The sequence below is a fragment of the Paroedura picta genome, chromosome 1 (assembly GCF_049243985.1).
Source record: "Paroedura picta isolate Pp20150507F chromosome 1, Ppicta_v3.0, whole genome shotgun sequence".
NCBI classification, from domain to species: Eukaryota; Metazoa; Chordata; class Lepidosauria; order Squamata; family Gekkonidae; genus Paroedura; species Paroedura picta.
The window spans coordinates 9,650,237-9,664,888 of NC_135369.1; the positions used below are offsets into that span (position 1 = coordinate 9,650,237).

At 43.9% G+C, this 14,652-nt stretch overlaps 1 pseudogene; it reads left to right on the forward strand.

Annotated features, from left to right (window-relative positions):
• Positions 1–277: 277 nt before the first annotated feature.
• LOC143832728 (uncharacterized) lies at positions 278–1,186 on the forward strand (annotated as a pseudogene).
• The last annotated feature ends 13,466 nt before the right edge of the window (positions 1,187–14,652 follow it).

The window sequence follows — 14,652 nt, forward strand, 5'->3', positions numbered from 1 at the left end:
GCTTTCTGGGTGACCTTGGGCCAGTCCCAGTTCTATCAGAGCTCTCTTATCCTCACCTACCTCACAGCATGTCTGTTGTGGGGAAAGGTTGGGTCGGTAATTATAAGCCACTTTTGAGACTCCTTTGGTTAGTAAAAAGTGGGGTACAAAAAAACCCAGGTCTACCTCAATGGGCCACAAATCACTCTCCGCCTCCTTCCGTCGATGGCTATAGCATGCTTCCTATTGTGACCTTCTTCTACTTTTTCTCTGCAGCTCAACTCTACCATCCTAGAACATGTATAATTCTGGCTACGGGGATCTCACCGTCTCCAGCAGCGAGTACCGAAGATCTCTTTGTGCCGAGCCATGTGGGGAATCTGAACCATCCTACGGCACCTATGAACCAGCATGTGATCCCTGCGATTCTATGAGCTCTGGTCGTCAGGGGGATTGCTGCTTCCCACCACAACAGTACAGTCCTCCTGGGCAAATATATTGCCCACCAACCTAACAGTACTGTCCCCCGGTCAAGGGCATCCCCCCACAGAGGAAGACCTGCCCTCCTCCCTACCCCCTGGTCAAGGGCAGCCCCCCACAGAGGAAGTCTTGCCCTCTTCCCTGCTCCCCGGTCAAGTGCAACCCCCCACAACGGAAATATCTCCCTCCTCCTTGTGCCCCAGCAAAGTGTTGCCTTCCGCCGCGGAAATATTTCCCTCCTCCTTGCCCCCTGCCGCAGCGGAAATTGTACCCTCTACCCTACTGTCCACCACAACAGACGTATAGCCCTCCTCAGCAAAAGTATTGTGCTCCTCCACAACAGAAATATCGCCCTCTACCCTGCTGTCCACCACAACAGAAGTATTGTCCTCCACCGTGCTGTCCACCACAACAGAAGTATTGCCCTCCACCGTGCTGTCCACCACAACAGAAGTATTGTCCTCCACCGTGCTGTCCACCACAACAGAAGTATTGCCCTCCACCGTGCTGTCCACCACAACAGAAGTATTGTCCTCCACCATGCTGTCCACCCCAGCAGAAGTATTGCCCCCCTGTGCAACAGTGTGCTCCTCCAGTACAGCAAACATCAGTTCCCATGATCAAGTACTGCCCACCACCTCAGCAAACCTGTTGTTCTGCCAGACAGCCTGCCAGCTGCCAGGTGAAACAAGTGTTTCAAGCACCGCCCCAGTTTCTGAAGAAGTAACCACCCAGACAAACACACACACACACACACACAATGTTCCGATGACAATGTTTTAGGCTGCACAGAAATTCCTAGCGTGTCAACAATTGCTGTCTCCTCTTGATCTCCTACTATTCTTAAACTGCTTAATTGCTGGTAATTTTTTTCTCCAAAGCATGAAATCGTGATGTCCTAAAAAATCATGGGTTGTGTGGTGTATTAGGACTCTTTAGATGATCTTTTTTTTAAAAAAAAAAAATTGTTTCTGTTTGTTTCCAACCACTCTCAGCCAAGGCCAGCTCACAGCAGCTTACAATTCAACAACAAAATTCATAAATAACAGTGGTATAAAATACTAAAAACCCAGATTAGAACAAATATCACATAGTACAGTAAGCAAGATTTCATCCCTAACCATTCTTTTCGCTGACAGCTGGACTCTGCTTAGCCAGACCCCATAATTTTTGTGAGTGGATAGAGGGTGCAAGATGTCAAGACATCAAAAGATGTCTGGTCTTCACCAAAGGCCTTTAAGGCTCTGTGCGGTCCAGGCCCTGCCTACCTGAGGGACTGTCTTTCCCAATACATACCCACAAAATATTTCACTCTGCCAGCACCAGGTTGCTGGTAATCGTGGCCCTGAAGAAGAAGAAGAAGAAGAAGAAGAAGAAGAAGAAGAAGAAGAAGAAGAAGAAGAAGAAGAAGAAGAAGAAGAAGACGAGTTGGTTCTTATATGACGCTTTTCTCTACCCAAAGGACTCTCAAAGCAGTTGACAATTGGCTCCCTTTTCCTCTCCCCACAACAGATACCCTGTGAGACAGGTGAGGCTGAAAGTACCCTGATATCACTGCTCCATCAGAACAGCTTTATCAAGGTTGTGATGAGCCCAAGGTCACCAAGCTGGCTGCAAGTGGAGGAGCAGGGAATCAAACCCGGCTCGTCCGATTAGCAGCTGCCACTTTAACCACTAAAGCAATCTGGCTCTATCCTCGTGTTCTCCTGACCTGGACCAGCACTTTTTTGGCCCTGTCTCTGACCTAATGGAATGAGTTTCCAGTCAACTCCCAGGTCCTGATTCAGTTATTAAAGTTGATTTCTTTTATTTATATACTACCTCCAGTGATGTTCTCATGGGGTTTTCTTCAGGGGGGGGCATTTAATGTTGTGAAATCATTGGCCCCAATCAAAATCTTGGTGGAACAGCTCCATCTTAGACTCTTCCACCAGGCTTATGGTGCCCTTCCTCCAGACTTACGGTTGAGGTCCTGATTGTCAGGTAATGATGTGGGCCTCCCTTCTTCTCCTTGGCTCAGCCTCTTGTTTTAGTTCCTCCCAGTTTGATTAGCCCAGTGGAGGATATCTACACGGCGTGTGGAGAGGTCTTAGTCTAGCTGTATTTATTATTCATTGTAAACTGTTCTGAGCCCACTTGATGTAGTGGTTAAGAGCAGTGGCATACAGCCAGCTGGGTCACCTTGGTCTCATCACAGCCCTGATAATACAGTTATGATCAAGCTGGTCTGTCAAAAGCTCTCTCAGCCTCACCTACCTCACAGGGTGTCTGTTGTGGGGAGAGCAAGGAAAAGAGATTGTAAGCCACTTTGAAAAGTGAAAAGCGGAATATAAAAACTAACCTCCTTGTGGTGAGGAGCGGTGTATAAAACAAATAATAGATAAATACATGAAATGAATATTCCTTTTAAGGATGCTTCCAGAAGCTCCCCTTCTTGAATTTCTTCCCAATATTTACATTTTGAATTATCTATGTCTGGTAAAATTGTTCGATTACGAATGTTCTGTTTTGTGTTTAACTTCTGTTCAAAGAGAATGTTAATGAAATTATACTTGCATTCACACCAAGCTTTGTTTCTCCCCCGCATTGATATTATTGTGTATATGCACATCAGTTATACACGGAAGAAATGTCCGTCAACAACTGTCAGACAGAAATGTCTAAATGAGATTTCTTAGTTTGAGGGCAGTTTTACCTCTGAACATTAAATGGTGGAAGCACATAATGGATGGGTAATTTTCTTCCTTGTACCCATTATTAGCCTTCTAGGGCATTTTGTTGGCCACTGTGGGGGAAAAAGATGCTAAAGAGCCAGTTTGGTGTAGTGGTTAGGAGTGCGGACTTCTAATCTGGCATGCCAGGTTCGATTCTGCAGTCCCCCACATGCAACCAGCTGGGTGACCTTGGGCTCGCCACGGCACTGATAAAACTGTTCTGACTGAGCAGTGATATCAGGGCTCTCTCAGCCTCACCCACCTCACAGGGTGTCTGTTGTGGGGAGAGGAATGGGAAGGCGATTGTAAGCCGCTTTGAGCCTCCTTCGGGTAGGGAAAAGCGGCATATAAGAACCAACTCTTCTTCTTCTTCTAAACTAGAAGAACCATTTGTCAGACAAGTAGAATTCTTAACACTCTCTCTCTCTCTCTGTATACATACATACATACATACATACATACATTTTTCTGAGCCGCCCTTTCCCTGAGTCTCAGGTTTGGTACCATCAATTCAAAAAATACATTAAATTTAAAAATCATTTTACATTAAACGCCGTTCAAAATCCAACCCATCTGCCAACTAGCTAAGTATTAAATATTAAGGAGAGTATCCTTTCTTGGGCAGATGCATCACCCCTTGGTCTTCCGATGGAACTTTTTCTGGGGAGGCCAGCCAATTAGATGTTGTAGGTCTTATACTCCTGGTTTTAACCATAGGTCTGGTGGAACAGCTCTGTCTTGCAGGCCCTGCGGAACTCATTAAGGACTGAGAAAGCCCTGGCCTTGTTGAGGCCAATCTCACTTCTTGGGGGCCATAGCCCCCTGAATAGATTTTGGCCCGTTGACTACAGTGCTCTTTGGGTGTGTGTGAAAACAACTTCTGATGTTTTTAATGGGAAACGATGCAATTGAATTCATGCAGAGAGTCATTCTGGAAGGATAAAGGAGAAATGTGTGCATCTCCAATTCCATTGCAACCTTAAAGATCAAGACAAAGTCCACTTAAGGCTTTGTAGTCTTTACAAAGGGTACAAATTGTGTGCCTTGAATTTCTTTTGAGCTGATACTATTGGCGCCTAATTATATTTATTCTGTTTAATGGCAATTAAACCTGGAGCAAACTAACATGTCTTTCCCAGTGCTTTCATATTTTAGCTAATTATATAAGGTTTGACTTGCGCATTCAGTAGTGGAGCATCAGATATGCATGTCATTATTTATTTTTAAAGTAAATGTTATTTCTGCCTTTTCAGTGCAAGGAGTAACCCTTGCAGCTTCTACAGCCATGTCATCCACAGTGCAATCCAATAAAAAAGAACAATTAGGATGCTTAGGGCTGATCCTGCGTTGAGCAGGGGGTTGGACTAGATGGCCTGTGTGGCCCCTTCCAACTCTAGGATTCTAGGATTCTAGGATTCTAGGATTCTAACAATGTCTAAGAATAATTGATTTTTTAAGAAAATAAGACGTAAACAGAAGTAAATAAAATGAGAAAAAGCAAAGAAAAAAAATAAAAAATCTCAGAAAGTCAATGGCCCTCTGGAACAAATTACCCTTTAATGCAGTCCCAAAGGCCAATGACTGAGTGCCAATTATACCTCCAGAAGGAAGAGATATTCACCTCGGGAAATGCAACCAAAATTCCACCCATGATGCTCTCTGCTAACGCTCTGTCCTTACTTCTGAAGGATGGGTTTTCCCAACAGTGCCCCCGACTTCCAACGAACCAAGGATTCTTTACACCAATGTATGCACAAGCAGCACTTAGAATGAGCCCTTAAGCCCAGAAGTGGTTTACCCTAGAATAACTTATAGCATGTGCTAAGTGCCCCACAGTTCCAGGGCCCTCACAGGGCTGGACAGTTAGGGGGCTTTCACACAGTGATTGCTATGGAGTCTTCATACTTAGGTGGCTTGAGGATTGCGAGAACAAAAAAATTAATGATGACGCGCACTCTCGGTTAGTAATGGAGCATACACATTGCTCATTGAGCAGCTGTCCGGATCACAAACCAGAAAAGTGAGAAAGTCCCCTTAGATAGTAGAATCATAGAATCTTAGAATAATAGAGTTGGAAGGGACCTCCTGGGTCATCTAGTCCAACCCCCTGCACTATGCAGGACACTCACAACCCTCTCGCTCACCCACTGTCACCTGCCACCCCCTTGAGCCTTCACAGAATCAGCCTCTCTGTCAGATGGCTCTCCAGACTCTGTTTAAAAATCTCCAAAGATGGAGAACCCACCACTTCCCAAGGAAGCCTGTTCCACTGAGAAACTGCTCTAACAGTCAGGAACTTTTTCCGGAGGTTTAGATGGAATTTAGAATCATAGAATCATAGAGTTGGAAGGGACCTCTGAGTCATCTAGAAATTGCTCTGTCAGGAACTTCTTTCAGAAGTTTAGAGGGAATTGCTTTTGAATTAATTTCATCTCATTGGTTCAGGTCTGTCCCTCTGGGGCACGTGCCTGGATAAACATACTTGATGGTATTCCATCACTGGACAGAAATTGCTGAATAAAAGCCAATAGATACTAATTTATTGATGTCCAAATGACCCTGGGGGGAAATGAATACATCTTACAGGAAAATATGGAACCAAAACAGCAAGACATAGCAGAAGAATAAAGGGTTGTGGATTAAATTCCTACATATGAAAAAAACTTCCCTGTCCTGTTGTTAGTCATTTTGCTGCTGGAATGTACTCTTGAACAACAGCCGGCTTATTATGATGCCATAGGATTTTCAAGGAATGAGCCGAATGGAGGTGATTTGCCATTTCCTGCCTCTGTATAGCAATGGTGAACTTCCTTACTGGGTTCCATACAAGCACGAATCAGGGCTGACCCAATCAAAAGACTTGTATGGTGAGAGGTGACATGATAGCCCTCTTTAAGTATTTGAAAGGTTGTCACTTGGAGGAGGGCAGGATGCTGTTTCCATTGGCTGCAGAGGAGAGGACACGCAGTAATGGGTTTAAACTACAAGAACAACAATATAGGCTAGATATCAGGAAAAAAATTTTCACAGTCAGAGTAGTTCAGCAGTGGAATAGGCTGCCTAAGGAGGTGATGAGCTCCCCCTCACTGGAAGTCTTCAAGCAAAGGTTGGATACACACTTTTCTTGGATGCTTTAGGATGCTTAGGGCTAATCCTGCATTGAGCAGGGGGTTGGACTAGATGGCCTGTATGGCCCCTTCCAACTCTATGGATCTATGATTCTATGAGTCTATGATTTAAGTGTCAAATTTTGATCAAAGACAAAACCATAAAGTCCTGCAACCACAATGTCCTCCAACCCTAAGGTAGTCAGACCACCAATCCTCTTAACTAATCTGCCAGATGGAGACCAACGGACTGTCTGTAGCCCTCCGAGATCTAAGAACAAAAAGTCAGCTCTGCAAGGTAGGACACTTCCAAACTGATTTCCGGAAAAAAGTGCCTAATATTTTATGGATCTCCAAAGCTTCTGAGATCTGATGTGAGCCATCCATGTCAGGGCTGTTTGTTGTTTAAGGTTGTGGCTTTATAGTATTTTAAATGTTGATTTCTCTCCCCCAACTACTTAAACCCACCAGCACACTTCATTAGGAGTTATGGATTAACGGTTTACCAGAAGGAACCAGATTAACTTCCTGGCGTCTGCAGTTAAAAGGAACAGGTAGCAGGCCAATGTGAAAGATCTCTGCCTGAGACCATGGAGAACATGAAGAACCACTGCCAGTCTCTGCCTGAGACCTTAGTGTAAACTGCACGGAGCTTTTATTCCAACCCCAGATCGATTCAGTCCCTGCCCTCTACACAGAATGCGATTTCCGTTTGGATTTGGGGCGATTTTAATTTTCCTTCTGCAGCAAGAAGGATTGATCCGGAGTGACCCTACCTTTATTGTGCGATATCTTCGAGTGCTTTTAATCCTCAATATCCGGATTGGGAAAGAAAGTTCCGTGGTAAAGAACCATTGATACGCTACACCTGGTCACGTGACACTCTTGCCTTAAAGGAGAAGCCCCTAATTTCTCACAACTTCTGTCGGTCCTGGATTTTTCTTCCCTCCTCTGCCTTTTTCGATCCTCTCCCTCCACCCTCCAAGAAAAGAAAGAGGCTCCCTGCTTGGCTCCTCTCCCCCACCCTTCAAGAAAAGAAAGAAAGAGGCTTGCCCCCCCCTTCTGAGCCTCCCTAACCACATGCAGAAGACTTTCCTGTTTCAATGGGGAGGGGGGGGGTTGAGAGGAAGACCCGAGTTCAAAGCGATCTGAATTCGACAGGATTGACAATGGAATAAAGAAAGTAAGTGCAGACTCTGCCCTTGATGGACCCATAGGAGGCTTCATCGGTGCTCAGGAAATCCTTTCAAACTGTTATTCTCTGTGAATCCACTAGGTGACCTCATTACCTTCCCAGACTCAGAAATATTTTTGACCCATCAGCAAAAACAGGAAAATAGTACAAGTCAGGCCTTCTGCAACTGTGAACAGTGTAAAACAGGATTCATGTTTTCTTCGAGACTGCAAAATCCAAACAACAGGAAATTGTTTCCCGAACCATTTTTAAAAATGAAATTTTTAAGAATTGGCTCAATCCATCGGCAGAATTTTGTTTTTAAAATGTATTTCCTATTATACTTTATTCGGGCTTAATATGCATAGGCTATGAACATTTAGAAACATTTAGAAATAACAACCAAGATGAACTTAGCTACGTAAATTTCTCCACAGCTGCAGCATATTTTGGACAGTAGAAAAAGACATGTGATAATGAATCAACCACTGACAAAGGACAGTTGTAAAAGTGCTCTTCACCTCTTCATATGGTGTGTGCAGTGTAGCCAGGAGATCCAACCAAGAGATTTTCAGAGGTGGTTTCATGTAATAGCCCCTAGTATTCTTTGGAGTAATTCCACCCAACTCTTTGGAGTTCTCCTATCCAAATACTAGCCACAGTCTGCCCTGATTAGCTGCTGAGAGCCAGTTTGGTGTAGTGGTTAGGAGTGCGGACTTCTAATCTGGCATGCCGGGTTCGATTCCCTGCTCCCCCACCTGCAACCAGCTGGGTGACCTTGGGCTCGCCACGGCACTGATAAAACTGTTCTGACCAAGCAGGAATATCAGGGCTCTCTCAGCCTCACTCACCCCACAGGGTGTCTGTTGTGGGGAGAGGAATGGGAAGGTGACTGTAAGCCGCTTTGAGCCTCCTTTGGGTAGGGAAAAGCAGCATATAAGAACCAACTCTTCTTCTTCTTCTTCTGAGATCTGATGGGATTGGACTTTTTTGGGGTATCCTGTTCAGGGATATCCTTCATCTGAGTGGACTATCCATTTACAAACCATCAGCGCATGGAGATATCACAGGGTTTTGAATTCCACTGGGTACTCACCTCCAGGTTATTCCCACTGCTAAACTGAATACAAAGATGCAATGAGGAAAGCAGAGGATAGATTGATAAACAGATAAGAATTGGAGCATTCTGTGACGTTATTATGGTTTTAATTGTGACTTTATGGTGTTACGTATGTAAATGTGAGCTACCCCGAGCCTGCTTGTGGGGATGGATGTTCTGGAAGACTAATTAATTAGTCTAGAGTTTTAATTAATTTATATTAATTGATTAATATTTGATTTCTACATAGTGTGGAACATTTCCTTCTGACATCTTTACATAAGACTTTCTGCTAAGAGGTTCATGCTCCTCTATGACTTAACTGAGTACTTTTAATAATCTATTGGGCTGCTAACTGAACAAATGCCTGGTGGTCTTCAGCATAAAGCAGTCTAAATTTGAAATTGAAATTGATGATGGCTTATAATATCAGGGTTGAGCTATTTCAAGGGATGTTAATGTGAAGATTGTATACATGAGAACAGAGCAAGGATTTTACATGAAAAGGTTTTCTGAAGCTTGTTGGATAATTTCACTGAGCCTGAAAACCAAATTGGTGATTTATATGAATTACACTTCACAGTCCCCCACAAGAAAGATAGGTTGGATTGAAACATGACATCTAATTGAAACATGACATCTAATTATCCGCCACCAATATGCGGATTACACCCAGCTCTTCCTCCTCATGGATGACCACCCTGACTCTCCCCCAGGACAAATGGATCAAGCAGAGTCATCTGAAGCTCAACCCTGCAAAGACAGAGGTCCTGTGGTTGGGTAGGAAGGGACCATGGGAGGAAATGCGTCTGGCCACCTGGACGGTGGGCAGCTTTCACCAGCGCACTTTGCCAGGAACCTGGGAGTGATCCTGGATGCTTCTCTTACAGTGGAAGCCCAGGTCACAAAGGTAGCATGGCTGGCATTTTACCATCTCCGCCAAGCCAAGCTACTAGTGCCCTACCTGGACCCAGAGCACCTAGCCACAATGATCCATGCGACGGTCACCTCTAGACTAGACTTCTGCAGGCCTACCCTTATCCTTGATTCAGAAACTACAACTGGTGTAGAATGCTGTGGCCAGGATCCTCACCAAAACATCATGGAGATCCCACATCCAGCCGATATTCATGAGATACCTCTGGAGATTTGTATACAGTATTTATTGATTTAAGAACTGCTTTTGACTATGTGTCCCAGGCTCAAGAGCCTCTTGTGGCGCAGAGTGGTAAGGCAGCCGTCTGAAAGCTTTGCCCATAAGGCTGGGAGTTCAATCCCAGCAGCCGGCTCAAGGTTGACTCAGCCTTCCATCCTTCCGAGGTCGGTAAAATGAGTACCCAGCTTGCTGGGGGGTAAATGGTCATGACTGGGGAAGGCACTGGCAAACCACCCCGTATTGAGTCTGCCATGAAAACGCTGGAGGGTGTCACCCCAAGGGTAAGACATGACTCGGTGCTTGCACAGGGGATACCTTTACCTTTACCTTACCCAGGCTCATTTATGGAACAGGCTTTATGCCACACATTTTAACACTAGATTGCTGAAATTAATTATGAATCTCTACTCAGACAAGTCAATATACATCAAATCAAGGAACTCAATGTCTCTATCCAACTGGATCCCTATCCAGAAAGGAGTACAGTAAGACTCCTTGTACCTTATCTCTTTAATTCATAACTAAATGACTTTTTACTGGGATCATGGGATATCTTTATTGACCATGTCTAGAAGGTCATCTAGGTCAAGCATTATTATATGCTGGTGATTCAGTTTTGCTGTCCAGAACACCGATTGGTCTAATGTGAGCTATTTATTTCTGATTGGTTTGATTTTATACTGTCCCTCTCAGTGATCACCATTTTGGAACAGTAAACAATATGACCCGTAGGGCATAAATTAAAATTATAATCAATTAAATAAAATTTAAAATCAGCAGTTTACAACAGTTCCTATGGTTCAGGGTTTCCCAATACCCACAACTAATATCACAGCCTTAGACCACACAACTCCAGGGAATAGGAAGAAAGGTGGCGGGGGGGGGGGTTATATTGATGTTATCTATTCATCTAGCCTCAGCCAAATGCCTGGTGAAAGAGTTCTGTCTTACAAGCCGTGCAGAGAACAATCTCTGACAGAACCCTGGGAGCTCATTCTACCAGGAGTGTTCTAGTGCCAAACATACCCTGGCTCTGGTTAAGCTTAAGTGTACCTCCTTAGTAAATGACTTACTAAAGCAATATATCCTTAGAGATTATGACAATTCTAAATACATGTTTTAGAATATGCCCCCTGTAGTGTGCTTTGCTCTGCAGTTACTAACAGATTGGCGATTCCTGGCTCCTTTGAAGTACATCTGGCATCAACCAGGGCCAGGGCCTTTTTAGTTTTGACCCCTACCTGGTGGAATGAGATTTCACATGAACTAAGGGCCCTTTTGGAGATATTACAGGTCCACAGGGCCTGCAAGATAGAGCTCTTCCACCAGGCATTTGGTCAGGCCTAGGGCCGGGTTACCTTGGGGTGCCCCTCCCCATCTCTACCCCATATTCAAACAAATGCCCATCTTAGACTCTGCATTCCCCTTTTATATGTAACACAGGGTCTGACATCCTGCCAAGAAAATACCTTGTCTTGGCAGTCATATTGTTGCCTGGTTCTTGGTGTTATTTAACTGTTCTTATTGGGGTTTAATAAGGGGATTTATTTGGGGAATTTTATAGTTATTTGTTATTGTATTCTACTTTCTGTAAGCCACTGCAAGCCAGTCTCACAAGACTGGTGGCTAAGAAATCACAGGATGTATGCATGTATGCATGGATGCATGGATGCATGGATGTATGCTGAATACACATCTCCTCTGATGCTTCCTGTAGTATATCCTTCATATGCCTTTGAATCATGCACACAATAGACTTTGCAGATTCCAACACAAACTAGGCTCTCCTCCTGTTCACTGGTCAAAAACATAGAGCTGATTTTCTTTTTCCTATGTAAAGTTCATCTTCTGGTTCATGTTTGTTTGACAGCTTTCTTATTACCTCCTAACAATATAGTGCCATCGTTTTTTTTGTCCATGCAATTTCTTGCACAGCCTGAAAGAGTTCTAGTTCCCCTCCCTCATCTGACAATTATTTAAAGAAGCCATTAATTTGCCTCTAAATAATGGATTCAGACATTGATAAATGCTGTTTTTAATCTATGTCGCCCTTAGCAATATCTGCATTGGTAGCATTTTCACAAATGCATATTTTGAAGGAAAATCATGCTAACGGCTGCAGACCAAACTTAAGAGACTTATTGATCAGTTCCTATTTTATTATCAACACTATTTGACGTGAAGAAGGATTCAGGAGGGCAGCTGTGTGGGTTTGAAACAGCAGAACAGTCTGAGCCCAAGAGCACTTTTAAGACCAAGAAAGTTTTATTCAAGGTGTTTGTGTGCTTGAATAAAATATTTTGGGTCTTAAAGGTGCTGCTGGACACAGACCTTGTGATTTGACATGAAGTTTGTAACATCTCACATGACCCAAGGGCTGCCTCTATTAGTAAGACTCCATGTGCCTGTTAAGATCATCCATGAAAGCCCTTTTATCTGTACCCTCTACTGACTTGGTTCATTTGGTAACAATCAGAAAGTAGACTTTCCCGCAATCATGCTTGTTTGCTGGGACTCTGTACCTGAATTGTATGCAAAGGTGTTCTGAAAGGCCTGCTGATCAATATTACATTAAAGGACATTTGTGCATTGTTGATGCTACGTTCAAGAAGGCCGTAGATAAAATTGAAAGGGTACAGAGGAGAGCGACGAGGATGATCTGGGGCCAAGGGACCAAGCCCTATGAAGATAGGTTGAGGGACTTGGGAATGTTCAGCCTGGAGAAAAGGAGGTTGAGAGGGGACATGATAGCCCTCTTTAAGTATTTGAAAGGTTGTCACTTGGAGGAGGGCAGGATGCTGTTTCCGTTGGCTGCAGAGGAAAGGACGTGCAGTAATGGGTTTAAACTACAACGATATAGGCTAGATATCAGGAAAGAAATGTTCACAGTCAGAGTAGTTCAGCAGTGGAATAGGCTGCCTAAGGAGGTGGTGAGCTCCCCCTCACTGGCAGTCTTCAAGCAAAGGTTGGATACACACTTTTCTTGGATGCTTTAGGATGCTTTGGGCTGATCCTACGTTGATCAGAGGGTTGGACAAGATGGCCTGTATGGCCCCTTCCAACTCTATGATTCTATGATTCTATGCTCTGTGTTTTTATACCAGTTGTGATAAACAGCCATTCTGTTGCTCTTCATGACACATTCGAGGCTGTTCTTCAGGTTGCTTTTCAAGTATTCAACAGTCCCGTGTACCACTGGATAATCGACTGTGTATCAAGTATGTAGATTCTCACAGAGCTTTCTCCCCTCCCACACAGATATGCTGCTCAACAATCAGTGGTGTAAATACCAGCTTGGTGTGGTGGTTAGGAGCACAGAATTCTAATCAGGTGAGCTAGGTTTGATTCCTGCTCCTCCCCCACATGCAGCCAGCTGGGTGAAATTAATAAAGGTGTTCTGATCAAATAGTAATATCACGGCTTTCTTAGCCTCACCCACCTTACAGGGTATCTGTTGTGAGGAGAGGAAAGGCACTTGTAAGCCACTTTGAGACTCTTTCTGGTGGAGGAAAGCAGCATAAAAGAACCAACTATTATTCTTCTAAATAAATCATGAGCAAACCCTCCAGTGATGATCAATGAGCATTCATTTGTCAAAAAATGTCTTAACATTAATTGAATATGTGTTTTCAGAGTTATTCACGTGTTCACTTTTTCCCCACAGCTTTATACGAGGTTTATCTTCCCACACACAATTTTAGGATTTAAACCAACCACACATGACCCCCAGGGAGATTTCCTGCCAACCTGAGTGGCAGCAAGAGAGAATTTTTTTTAAATCAAAGCACAGGGCATGATGTCATTTCCAGGGGGAAGTGGAAGTGGCATCATGCCACTCTAGGAATGGCCAGAAATGCTACTATAGAGTTGTTTGCACTTTCAGACTGATGAAACATCACTTCTGCTTCCCCCTTGGAATGACATCATAGTGAACATGATTCTGGCATGTCCCCTAATGTCCCTGCACCATAATCTCCAGGTGTGTCCTGACAACTTTGGGTAGAACTGCCCTCAACTGCTCTATATATGCCAAAATCAACAACAAAAGTTGGGAAGCCAACTTAACCCCAACATGGTATTTTTGTCATGAGAGTCAAGCTTCAACAAATAAAATAAAATGGCAAATTAAATATTTATTATACAATGTGTACATATGTACAATTAGATGTCTGTGAATATCAGGCTGTACAATTTACAATCATTCCTAGTAGATGAACAGGTCCTTTGGTTCATGTGGCCCACCCATCTTTAAGAATGCTCCGAAATTGTACAGTCTGATATTTTTGTCTGTCTGTTGACCATCAATGATTACTAGCCATGGTGACTGAAGGAAGCCCCCATATCCAGAGGCAGAAACCTGTGAATACCAGTGCAGGGAGTAGAGAAGATGAAGAGTTATTTATAATAACCTCTTTTTCACTACCCGAAGGAGTCTAAAAGTGGCTTACAATCACCTTCCCTTCCTCTCCCCGCAACAGACAACCTGTGAGATAAGTGGGGCTGAGAGAGATCTGAGAGGAATGCTTGGTAAGAACAGCTCTACCAAGTGTGTGATGAGTCCAAGGTCACCCAGCTTGCTGTATGTGGAGGAGCAAGAAAGCAAACTTGGCTGAACACTGCTTCAGAAGGTCACTGAGTGACCTTGAACCAGTCACTGTCTCTCTGTCTAACCTAACTCACAGGGATGTTGTGGTGAAGGATGCTATTAGTCCCCTTGGGTCATCATTGAGGCAAAAAAAATGGGGCATAACAATCTAAATAACATATGTGGTGTAAAGTATCGGCGAGCGGCCATTGACATGGCAACGTCTCATGGGGTTTTAAGGCAAGAGATGTTTAGAAGAACTTTGCCATTGCCTGTTTCTGCATAGCTACCAAGAAATTCCGTGGGGGTCTCACATCCAAGTCCTAACCAGGGCCAACCTGGCAGCGTTTCCAAGATT